Source organism: Bubalus kerabau, unplaced genomic scaffold, assembly GCF_029407905.1.
Source record: "Bubalus kerabau isolate K-KA32 ecotype Philippines breed swamp buffalo unplaced genomic scaffold, PCC_UOA_SB_1v2 scaffold_55, whole genome shotgun sequence".
NCBI lineage: Eukaryota > Metazoa > Chordata > Mammalia > Artiodactyla > Bovidae > Bubalus > Bubalus kerabau.
Window position 1 is genome coordinate 1,360,435 of NW_026577909.1, and position 10,034 is coordinate 1,370,468.

Here is a 10,034-nt window from a genome sequence, read left to right on the forward strand (position 1 = left end):
CCACCCCCACTCCCCCCCCCCCCACTTCCCAGGAAAACGGCTCAAAGAAATATTTTAAATCTCAGGCGGAAAACTGGAAGATGTCTTGTCTGTCTGTCTGGATTAAGGTATATGTCAGTGTGAGCCTTGTGTTTTTTGATAATATTGCTCAAGTTCTGAGTTCTGATTTCAATGGTCTCAAGACAAGGCAGCCCTTCCAAATCAAACTGCTGGAAATACAAGAAAACATTGACCTAAATGAATGTCAGAGTCCCGTGAACTGGGAACTAGTCAATATTAAATATCTAGTATTTTTGGTTTTGCTCCTCCATTATAGACATGTCTAAGAGTCAACAACATTAAGCACAACATGTTCATAGTGCCTAGGTTTCTTCTGAGGTAAAAATTGCTCTATTGTTATATGTGTCACAAGCTTGTCAGCAAGAAAGTACCTGGAAACAGCAACAACCAATGTAAAATATGTAAATGTGATATGAGTTTTTAGATAAACTCTTAACAATAATTATACTCTAAAATATCTGCCTCTCATAGTCTTGATTGAAGGCAGAGGAGAAGGGGATGACAGAGGATAAGATGGTTGGATGGCATCACTGACTCGATGGACATGAGTTTGAGCAAGCCCCTGGAGTTGGTGATGGACACGGAAGCCTGGCGTCCTGCAGGCCACGGGGTCACAAAGAGTCAGACTCGACTGAGCAACTGAACTGAACTGAACTTACAATCATTCCTCCAGGTGTTTTGGTTACCTGAGTTTCTATCCTGGTGCTAAACTAAGTGACGACAGTGTATTGAATAGCTAGGTCACTTCCAAAGAAATGAAACTTCTTAAACATTCACGACTTGAAAGGACCTCCCTTTTACACAGAAACAAAAGAGATTTTTGACTCTGCATGAATAGTGACTGGCACCATCCGAACATATTAAATGTAAGAAAGCAATTTTTTTGTTTTGTTTTGTTTTGTTCTGTTCTTGCAGGAAGCGGGTTGGGCGCTATTATCACTGATAGGTATGCTCACCAATCTATCAAATGCCAATATAAGAGTCAGTTCTTGGTTGCTGAAGGGAAATGTATGACTTGTTATTACAAGAATGTATGGAATGCAATCACACTTTAAGAAGGAAAACGAAGTAGTTCTGTCTTAGAGGTGGCATTTTCAGGACGGGAGAAGCAAAGGAATGGGTACAGAAGGGGATAAGGAGGTTGTAGGGAAAGTAGGCCCCCAGAAAAGAGTTTTGTGCCTAGCACAAGTTTTCTTGAGATGTTGAACTGCCTTTGCTAATGGAGTTTAAGTTTCTTTACCTCTTAAGTGATCTCTTCTAGGTTGACCTAGAACAGAAATCTTTCGTTAGCTTTGGCTAAGAGGAGAAGTATTGTTTCACGATGACATATGTGATCCTACCTGACTGTTCTCATCCCCTTTGATATCTATGCACTGCTGCTGCTGCTGCTGCAGCTGCTAAGTGGTTCAGTTGAGGCCGACCCTGTGCCACGCCATAGATGGCAGCCCACCAGGCCCCGCAGTCTCTGGGGTTCTCTAGGCAAGAACACTGGAGTGGGTTGCCATTTCCTCCTCCTATGCATGAAAGTGAAAAGTGAAAATGAAGTCACTCAGTGGTGTCCGACTCTTAGCCACCCCATGGACTGCAGCCTACCAGGCTCCTCCATCCTTGGGATTTTCCAGGAGTGGGGTGCCATTGCCTTCTCCCATATCTGTGCACAAGCCTGCCTAAATAATTGACTTCTAGCCAACTTTGGGATGCCCATGACCACCCACCCTTACCAGGCAACAGAGAAGAGAAAAACACTTACCACAGGAGGTTCTGATAAGGAACAAGGAACTAACAAGCTCCCACCTACCAGGATTCTGCAGAGGTCAACAAGAGGTCAGCAAGAGATGAGAGACTGCAGTCCAGAGGTCCTAGCTACTTCCATCTAGCAACAAACACCCAGCATAGTCAAAACGATTTCAATGTTAAAGAATAAATAAATAAATAAATAAATAAATAAATAAATAAAAGGACAGAAGTTCTTTGAACACATGTCTGAATTTAGGGGTGAGGCATTACATATGTGTCCCAGGATAATCTTAAAGTGTCAGAAAGTAAAGAAATTAAAGACAACTATCAAGCTGTCCAAACTGATAAAAATGAATGATTACACAGTTTTATCTGTATACATTAGCAGATAATAATCTGAAAAGGAATTTTAAAAAATTCCCTTTCAATAATATCAACATGAATAAAACACTTTGCCATGGATGTAACGAGGATGACAAGACTGGCACACTGGAAATTATACACCCTGGCTGAAAACTATCCTGAATACATGGAGAGATATTCCATAACGATGGAAAGACTTAAGATGGCAATACCATGGAATGCATCTTCAATCTGAAATGAAGATTTGATATGATTTGATCGCTCAGAGCTTTTGTGTCATCAAGTGTTATTAAAGTATGAAAGAGATAGAGAAAGCTGCTGACCTAGACTCGAGGCGGGGTGGGGGGGGGTAGTAAGAGTACCCCCTGCTGGTCTTTAGCCAGATATTCTACAGGCACTAGCAGTCAGCTAAGGAAAGAAAGGAACTGTTTCAGGGAATGGCACCAGGCCCCTCCCCCACGACATGCATTGAGATAATATTGGCAGCAGGTGAGTCATCCCGGGCCAAAACTTGATTGACATGAATCTTGAAGAAAGGCAGTATTACAGGCAAATATATCATTTCCTTAACATAGATAAGGAGAACAAGCTAGGAGGAAAACATGCTGTTTTGTTCAAATCGCTTCTGAGCCTTTTGGGGGAACCGACCTGAAGCCAGAGTCTAGCGGAAATACATAGGATATTTACATCGCTTAAGACAAACATTTTCTTAGGAAAAAATGCATTGCTTAGCTCAAGGTTTGTCTGCGAAATTCTGACACATCAGGAGATGGCTCCGAGCTGGGTTTCCACACACAAGAACATCCATGCAAAGGACAAGCCTGCACAGCCCATCTGATCCCCTCCCCCACAGCCAGCAGCATTTCCAAGTGACCTCCTAAGGCCTTCCCCAAAATACAGGGGCACCTCTGGGTTTCCTGTTTCCCTCACTTTGAACACTTTTCTTAAAAAAAAAAAAATCCTGCACACTTCTTGATAGAATGCCACAGTGCAAGGAATACAGTCCTTCAATATTTAAACCTCCATTTGCAAAACACTTGGAGCTTGGTTTTGTTTTGTTTTGTTTTTTAATTACACCACCACATAATTTAAAGCTTTTACACGTTCTAATTATTCAGTTCCGAAACACCAAACTTTTATTGCACAGGGTCCTCATGAAAAGGCCCACGCAGCTGGACAACCACAGATTCTGCCATGAAAGGGCAGCAAGGTGCCCTCCCCCCTTCTTTGCTGCCTGGGCGGCCACCAGGGTTTGAAATCCATGCACCCTACTAAGTTTCTAGGGTGCAATCCATGGACCCTTCCCTTTCCCATCCCAGCAGGTGCTCAAGGGCCCGCTGGCTTACAAAGTGCCAGAAGAGGGCTGGGCCAGCCGGCCAGAGTTCAGTGTTCTGTCCCTTGGACTTCCAGCGGACACTAGGCTGCTTGGAAAAACCGCGCAGACTCTGAGATTTTTCAGCAGAGGGGTGGAGCGGTAAAGGCCTTGACCCCAAAGGCAAGGCCTTTCTGCGACCGCCAGGTTGGGGAGCTCCGAGAATGTGCCAACAGACGGCAGAATACTTGGTTCCCTGCTCCACGCAGTCCCAGTTCCCTTACCTGTGGTCCGCAGCCCTCCGCTGCACCCACGGGATGGCGATCCTTGGGGACCCAGGAGCGGACGAAATGGGCGTTCCCAGCCGCAGTTGCAACCCCCGAGAGCGCAACTGGGAACCCCTCCCCATCCCCCCCGTGAGCCGACCCCGCCCCGCTCCGCCAGGGTTAGCCCCGCCCCTGCCGCGCTCCTGGCGCGTTCCCAGCTGCAGTGGCGACCCTGGGAGCACAACTGGGACCGACCCCCACCCAAAGCCATCTGAATCTCGACCCCCGCAGCCCGGGTTTACCCAGTCCCGGGTGCGCTCCCGGCGAGTTTTCAGCCTCAGTGTCCACCTCTGAGAGCACAACTGGGAAGCCCGCCCCCACCCCCGCCAGAAGCCGACCCCCGCCCCACGCCGCCCGCGTTCGCCCCGCCCCTGCACGGTCCAGGTACCTTCCCAGCTTCTAGCGTTCACGCCCGGGTAGGAGCAGGATGTAGGAGTATGGGAGATGTGTCTGGAGCCTGACAGCCTCAGCTCCGCTCTGGCCTGCCCTTTGGACCTAGGAGCCAGGCCAACTTGCAGAGGGCTTAGGGCCCCATTGTATGCAAACGACCAAGGCCTACCGCAAGGAGAGCTCTGTCCGAGGGAAGGGAAGTGCCCCAGGCTGCGTTCCCAAGCTGTTGCTTGGCAATGCAGACTCAGCGGTAAACTGAGGGAATCAGGCTCTCTGTAGCCGCAGCTTCACACACAGGTGTGTCTCCGTAGGAATCAAGAAAGATCCTGACAGGGTGAGGTTCATTAGAGCTATACTAAAGAGCAAAGGCTTGTCCATGTGGTCTTGCCTTCCCCTGTGCCTTTGGGTGTCCAGGCTCGGCCCCAGCTACGTGGAAACAACCCCTGAGAAAATATCTTCAAGATCCACTTTTCCCAGTGTCTGGGAACCGGGGTTCGTAGGAGGAGAGAAAGGCACGCCTCCATCGGGAACAAAAAGGCAGCCCACCTGCCTGTGTTTTGAAGCCTCTATTTGGAAGGAATGGGTTAGCTTCTCCTAAAGGAGACTTCCAGATCTGCTCAGAAGTTGCTAACTCCAGAGGCAGGGTACTGGTTCCTGACTGCCCTTTGCTAGCCTTGCAAAGATATTCCTAGATTCTAGAGTTATTTTCCATGAAGGAGCAGGCTTCGGGAATGTGTCAGACAGGACTGGCTCCTTATTGACCTCAGCTCAGCTATTGCCTTTCCATTCAAACTAGGACAAGGCCCAAGTTTATGAAGGGTAAGGGTCTTCTTCTTTGCAAACTGCCAAGGGCTACAGCAATGAGACCTCTGTCAAGGTGAGGGAAGCCTAAGAGGATGGATTCTCAAGCAGGTGCTTTGCCACAAAGCATCAGCACCCCACGGAGAGAATCAAGCTCCCTGTGCACCAATGTTGGGAGTGTAGCTTCACACACAGAGTTGTCTCTATAGGAGCCAAGAATGTTCCTGAGAGATTAGGTTCACTAAACCTCTCCTACAGAGCATAGACCTGTCCATGTGGTTTTGCCTTCCCCTGTGAGTTGGGTCCTCGAGGTCCGCCACACCTCCGGGGAAACTGTCCCTGAGAAAAGATCTCCAGGAACCGCTTCGCCGAGGCTGGGAAATGCTGTTCACAGGAAGTAAGGCAAGCGAATCTCCTGCAGAGTAAAAGAGGCCTTACAGTCCGTGGAGGAGCAGGCTGCCAGAGTGTGTGAAACCTGACTGTTGCCTTACTGGCATCAGCTCCGCCATTGCCTGTTCATCCGAGCTAGCACCCAGGCCTACTTGGAAAAGCGTTTGGGTGCAGATTTCTACAAAGTGCCAAGGGCTACAGCAGTGAGAATTCTCTCAGTGGTAAGGGAGAGCATTTTATGGATTCTCAAGCTGTTTTCTGAATGACAGCGTCAAAATGAACAGAGAGAATCAGGCTCTCTGTGCCCCTATGTTAGGTACGCAGCTTCACACACAGAGGTGTCTCTATAGGAGCCAAGAATGCTCCTGAGAGATGAGGTTCACTAGAGGTCTGCTACAGATCATAGACCTGTCCATGTGGTCTTGCCTTCCCCTGTGCCTTTGGGCCCCGGGCTCGGCCCCAGCTCCGTGGAAACAACCCCTGAGAAAATATCTTCAAGATACGCTTTTCCCAGAGGCTGGGAACTGGAGTTCATAGGAGGAGAGAAAAGCAAGCCTCCTTCGGGCACGAAAGGCCGCCAACCTGCCTGTGTTTTGAAGCCTCTATTTGGAAGGAATGGGTTAGCTTCTCCTAAAGGAGACCTCCAGATCTGCTCAGAAGTCGGTAATTCCAGAGGCAGGGTGCTGGTTCCTGACTGCCCTTTGCCAGCCTTGCAAAGACATTCCTAGATTCTAGAGTTATATTCCATGAAGGAGCAGGCTTCGGGAATGTGTCAGAGGGGACTGGCTCCTTATTGGCCTCAGCTCAGCTATTGCCTTTCCATTCAAACTAGGACAAGGGCCTACTTTATGAAGTGTAAGGGTCTTCTTCTTTGAAACTGCCAAGGGCTACAGCAATGAGACTTCTGTCAAGGCGAGGGAAGCCTAAGAGGACGGATTCTCAAGCAGGTGCTTTGCTACAAAGCATCAGCACCCCACGGAGAGAACCAAGATCCCTGTTCCCCAATGTTGGGAGTGTAGCTTCACACACAGAGTTGTCTCTATAGGAGCCAAGAATGTTCCTGAGAGATTAGGTTCACTAAACCTCTCCTACAGAGCATAGACCTGTCCATGTGGTTTTTCCTTCCCCTGTGAGTTGGGTCCCCGAGGTCCACCACACCTCCGGGGAAACTGTCCCTGAGAAAAGATCTCCAGGAACGGCTTCGCTGAGGCTGGGAAACGCTGTTAACAGGAAGTAAGGCAAGCGAATCTCCTGCAGAGAAAAAGAGGCCTTACTGTCCCTGGAGGAGCAGGCTGCCAGAGTGTGTGAAACCTGACTGTTGCCTTGCTGGCCTCAGTTCCACCATTGCCTGTTCCTCCGAACTAGGACCCAGGCCTATTTGGAGAAGCGTTTGGGTGCGGATTTCTACAAAGTGCCAAGGGCTACAGCAGTGAGAATTCTCTCAGCGGTAAGGGAGAGCATTTTATGGATTCTCAAGCTGTTTTCTGAACGACAGGGTCAAAATGAACTGAGAAATTCAGGCTCTCTGTGCCCCTATGTTAGGTACGCAGCTTCACACACAGAAGTGTCTCTATAGGAGCCAAGAATGTTCCTGAGAGATGAGGTTCACTAGAAGTCTGCTACAGAGCATAGACCTGTCCATATGGTTTTGCCTTGCCCTGTGAGTTGGGTCCCTGAGGTCCGCCCCAGCTCAGGGGAAGGAGCCCCTGAGAAAAGATCTCCAGGGACCGCTATTCCCCCAGGCTGGCAAACGCAGTTCACAGGAGGTAACACAAGCGAGCCTCCTGCAAGGCACAACAGGCCTTAGTGTCCCTGGACGATCAGGCTGCAAGAGTGTGTGAGACCTGACTGGTGCCTTACTGGCCTCAGCTCTGCCATTGAATGTTCCTCTGAACTAGGACCCAGGCCTACTAGGAGAAGGGTTTGGGTATGGATTTCTAAATACTGCCAAGGGGTATAGCAATGAGAACTGTGTCACGGGTAAGGAAGAGCATTGTATGGATTTTCAAGCTGTTGTTTGAACGACAGCTTCAAAGCTGCACAGAGAGAATCAGACTCTGTGTCTCCATGTTCGGTACACAGCTTCACAGACAGGGGTGTCTCCATAGGAAACAAGAACGTTCCTGACAGAGTGAGGTTCACTAGAGCTCTCATAGAGAGCAAAGACTTGTCCATGTGGTTTTTCTTCCCCTGAGCGTTTGGGGCTCCAGGCTCGGCCCCAGCTCCGTGGAAACAACCCCTGAGAAAAGATCTTCAAGATCCGCTTTTCCCAGAGGCTGGGATGTGGGGTTCATAGGAGGCAGGAAAAGCAGGCCTCCTTCAGAGAGCAAGAGGCAGCCAAGCGGCCTGCGTTTGGAAGCCTCAATTTGGAAGAATGGGTTAGCTTCCCCTAAGGGAGACGTCCAGATCTGTTCAGAAGTCGGTAATTCCAGAGGCAGTGTGCAGGGTCCTGATTGCCCTTTGCCAACCTTGCAAAGACATTCCTAGATTCTACAGTTATCTTCCTGAAGAAGCAGGCTTTGGGAATATGTCGGACTTGACTGGCGCCTTATTGGCCTCAGCTCAGCTATTGCCTTTCCATTCAAAGTAGGACAAGGCCCTACTTTATGAAGGGTAAGGGTCTTCTTCTTTCCAAACTGCCGAGGGCTACAGCAATGAGACCTCCGTAAATGCGAGGGAAGCATAAGCGGATGGATTATCAGGAAGGTTCTTTGCCACCAAGCATCAGCACCCCACGGAGAGAATCAGGCTCCCTTTGCCCCTATGTGGGGTGTGTAGATTCACACACAGTGGTGTCTCTACAGGAGCCAAGAATGTTCCTGAGAGATGAGGCTCACAAGAGCTCTCCTACAGAGTGCTCACCTGTACATGTGGTTTCGCCTTCCCCTGTGAGTTGGGTGCCCGAGGTCCACCCCAGCTCCGAGAAAACAGCCTCTGAGAAAAGATCTCCAGGAACCGCTTTTCGCCCAGGCTGGGAAAAGCTGTTCACAGGAAGTAAGGCAAGTGAGCCTCCTGCAGAGAAAAAGAAGCCTTACTGTCCCTGGAGGAGCAGGCTGCCAGAGTGTGTGAAAACTGACTGGTGCCATACTGGTCTTAGCTCCGCCATTGCTTGTTCCTCCGAACTGGGACTCAGGCCTACTTGGAGAAGGGTTTAGGTGCAGATTTCTACAAACTTCCAAGGGCTACTGCAATGAGAACTCTCTCAGAGGTAAGGGCGAGAATTGTATGGATTCTCAAGCTGTTTTCTGAACGACAGCATTAAACCTGCACAGAGAGAATCAGGCTCTCTGCCGCCATGTTGGGTACGCAGTTTCATACACAGAGGTGTCCGCATAGGAGCCAAGAACGTTCGTCAAAGACTGAGGTTCACTAGAGCTCTCTTAGAGAGCAAAGACTTATTCATGTGGTTTTGCCTTCCCCTGTATGTGTGGGTCTCTGGGCACAACCCCAGCTCCGTGGAAACAACCCCTGAGCAAAGATCTCCAAGATCTGCTTTTCCCCCATGCTGGGAACCAGGGATCATAGGAGGCAGGAAAAGCAAGCCTCCTTCAGGCAAGAAGAGGCAGCCAACTAGCCTGTGTTTGGAAGCCTCTATTTGCAAGGAATGGGATAGCTTCTCCAGAAGGAGACCTCCAGATCTGCTCAGAAGATAGAAATACCAGAGGCAGGGTCGAGGTTCCTGACTGCCCTTTGCCAGCCTTGCAAAGACATTCCTAGATTCTAGCAATATTTTCCATGAAGGAGCAGGCATCAGGAATATGTCAGAGTTGACGGGTGCCTTACTGGCCTCAGCTCAGCTATTGCCTTTCCTTTCAAACTAGGATCAGGGCCTACTTGGTGAAGGGTAAGGGTCTACTTCTTTCCCAACTGCCAAGAGACACAGCAATGAGACCTCTGTCAAGGCGAGGGAAGCGTAAGCGGATGGATTCTCAAACAGGTGCTTTGCCACAAAGCATCAGCACCCCACGGAGAGAATCAGGCTCCCTGTGCCCCTATGTTCGGTGTGTAGCTTTACACACAGAGGTGTCTCTGTACGAGCCAAGAATGTTCCTAAGAGATGAGACACACTAACGTCTCCTACAGAGCATAGACCTGTCCATGTGGTTTTTCCTTCCCCTGTGAGATGGGTCCCCGAGGTCCACCCCAGCTCTGGGGATAGAGCCCCTGAGAAAAGATCTCCAGGAACCGCTTTTTGCCCAGGCTGGGAAACGCAGTTCACAGGAGGCAAGGCAAGCGAGCCTCCTGCAGGGAAAAATAGGCCTTACTGTCCCTGGACGATCAGGCTGCAAGAGTCTGTGAGACCTGACTGGTGCCTTACTGGCCTCAGCTCCGCCATTGCATGTTCCTCTGAACTAGGACCCAGGACTACTTGGAGAAGGGTTTGGGTGCGGATTTCTAAAAACTGCCAAGGGCTACAGCAATGAGAACTCTGTCATGGGTAAGGAAGAGCATTGTATGGATTTTCAAGGTGTTTTTTGAACGACATCTTTAAAGCTACACAGAGAGAATCAGGCTCTCTGTGCCCCCATGTTGGGTACGCAGCTTCGCACACAGGGGTGTCTCCATATGAATCAAGAATGTTCGTGACAGAGTGAAGTTCACTAGAGCTCTCCTAGAGAGCAAAGACTTGTACATGTGGTTTTTCTTCCCCTGTT